The following is a 2,672-nucleotide window of genomic DNA, read 5'->3' as shown; positions in this document are numbered from 1 at the left end:
CCATGGCCAGATTATCTAAAGATGTGTGTATTGTGTGTACAATCTATAGAAAGAGAAATGTACATCAGGTCCGATCATCCGATTTTCACGTTTCGGTTTTTTGGACTCGGTTCATGAACGTATTTTGGTTTGGCTCCTGGAATGTGCAAAAAAATGACTCCCGGGACTGTCTACAGGGAACACTCGCACATTCGCGGTGTATCAGGACAGCGCGACTGGTCGTCATTAGCGCAGTAACAGTTGCATAAACGGACGAAACCATTTCAAAGAAATGGGGATGTTTCGAAAATAAGCATTTACTCCAATATCAAAACAGCTACGGTAAAAATAAAAAGACGTGCATCATCCCGGACATAATGCAACACCACATGCGAAATTACACAGAAATGCGACGTACGGAAGAATGCGTTTTGGCTGCGAACATCTTCCAAAAAACTTGGCATCTCTTAACCATGGGCAAAAACATCTGGAACCACTTATAAAAACCACCCCGTATCTGCATGAACTTTTTTGAACCCCACTGCTATTCCAAACAACGCGTTTTTCTGGACCATTCCAATTCGCCTCGTAATTGTAGGGGTGCGTCTGCGATATTACATTGACCGCGAAAGCAGCAACGGCAAAAATACACATTCGTGCATCAACACGGGCATGCCCGCAGACGGCGTATAAAATTGCGTGCCGATTACACAAAGAGAACCCAGTGTTTTGACTGCGAACATGAAAAATCAGCCGATTACAACACTCCGTCCGGAGGTCCTGACCTCCTTCACGGAGTAAAAAGAAAATTTAAGCAACCTGATATCTGTGAGGCAAAAATACGATGTCACTGACGGAAACGGTTGCTTCTGCTGGTTCTAGCTATTTGTTGGTGGTACCCAAAAATAAAGGGAATCCTCGTGTAGCTTATTTTTTAGGTATTTCAAACGTTTCAAGGATGGAATGATGACGAAAATGTGCCAAGAAATGGCAGTAAGTGTCAACGTAACAACGGGCAGATGTCCTCATCCAGAATATTTTTGTTTTGCCACCCCGAAATTGCATTGGATACCTTTAACGTTACGGGACTTACCCACTTAAATCTCTGCATACATAATTATATATCCCCTGCCTCTGGAACTATAACTGAGCTTATCAAGCCCTAACCCTATGTAAAGAACAATAGCACAACGTACCTGAAACCTGTTGACGTTAAAGTATAAAATTATCGTCCGAAATTATGTCAAATTCGTAAAAAAAATCTTCACGAGTTCCATATGTCTTTCCCACACAGCTGTTCCCTGTAGTTTCTCAGGAAGTAGTAGGAGTTTCTATCAACCGGCTGGGCGAGAAAGATGAACGGACATTGGAAGTCTTCCAAAAGACGAGTTTGGCGCGAATCCAAAGGTCAGTGACCCTTACAACACCAGGCACACTAGATTCTGTGACTTTCGGACTGTTCCATTTATTAATAATCGCATACGTTCTAGTACTGAGCTAAAGGCGGCAATAGGCGGTTAAGCAAATGTTCCTTCTTCCGAAAAAAAGGACCCTACGAATACTCCCTCTTATTCAATGAGGAGTGCTAAGGAGTGCTTCGAAAACAAGAACACCCCTCCCGAATGGAATGACCCAGACATAGCTTGCACGCACTCTCCCATAGTGAAGCGGTCGTGTCGAACATCTTATTTGACGTTCTTGCACTCAAACAGAGCGTGGTTCGCGTTAAGGGTTTGTTTGGCGAAGTTGGGCGACAAAGTCAGCCGAGCTACCAGATGTTGTTCCAGCACAGTGGGAAGACGGTGATGTACAGGGCAAAGTGGGAGACAAAGCTGTGCAGGGTGACTGGGAAAATACGACACACCTAGAAGTTGTAGTGACTTTGCTTTTGTTTCATAGAACGCCCCATTGATATCGTACTTTAAACAAATATACAAGTCCAGAGAAGGCATGCATCTCATGCAAAGAACACGAAACTTTACAAAGGAAACAGAACTTCAATTGATCACTTATTGTTGTGCCGTTAACGTTAAAGGCACCCAAAGCAATTTTCAGAGCAGTAAAACTTGATTTCTGGTGTCAATTTTCTGGTCATTTTTTTAATATAGTAAGTTGAATCAACCCTATCCCATAGCATACTGATATCAGTGTGAGACAAAATACGATGTTTCTGACGGAAAAAGGTTGTTTATTGGTGTGGCTATTTCAAGCGCTTCAAAGTTAAAATGATAACGAAAGGTGCTAAGAAAAGGCAGTAAATGTAACATATTTCTCTTTCATAATACGTTTGTTTTGTAGCCCTAAAATTGCATGGGATGCCTTCTAGCTAACTGAATCATAGACAAACGTAAACAAGCATCAGTAACGTGGTGTGTAGAATTGTTTTTGCGGCTGGAACCTTGTATTTTCTCGCTCCGGGGTTGCCACGGCCCAGGTATGCTAGTCATGCCAAGGTCGACGCAATCAAAATGGCGGATGGGCTCCTAAAGCTTGGCTTTAACCAAGGTCAACATGTTGACGGTACAAGGCCGTTATTGGGAGAGGTGGGGCGTTTGGAGGGTAGAGCAGGGGGAGGGTCAACCGTAGGGACGTGGGAGATAGCTGGCCTGGTCATCCCCCTTTCGACCCTTCACTTACACCAGCCCCCCCCCCCTCTCTCTCTCTCTCTCTATATATATATATATATATATATA

Source organism: Branchiostoma belcheri, unplaced genomic scaffold (genome assembly GCF_001625305.1).
Source record: "Branchiostoma belcheri isolate BF01 breed outbred unplaced genomic scaffold, Haploidv18h27 scaffold35, whole genome shotgun sequence".
Lineage (NCBI taxonomy): Eukaryota > Metazoa > Chordata > Leptocardii > Amphioxiformes > Branchiostomatidae > Branchiostoma > Branchiostoma belcheri.
The sequence above is the reverse complement of the archived record's forward strand: the minus strand, read 5'-3'. Positions refer to the sequence as shown.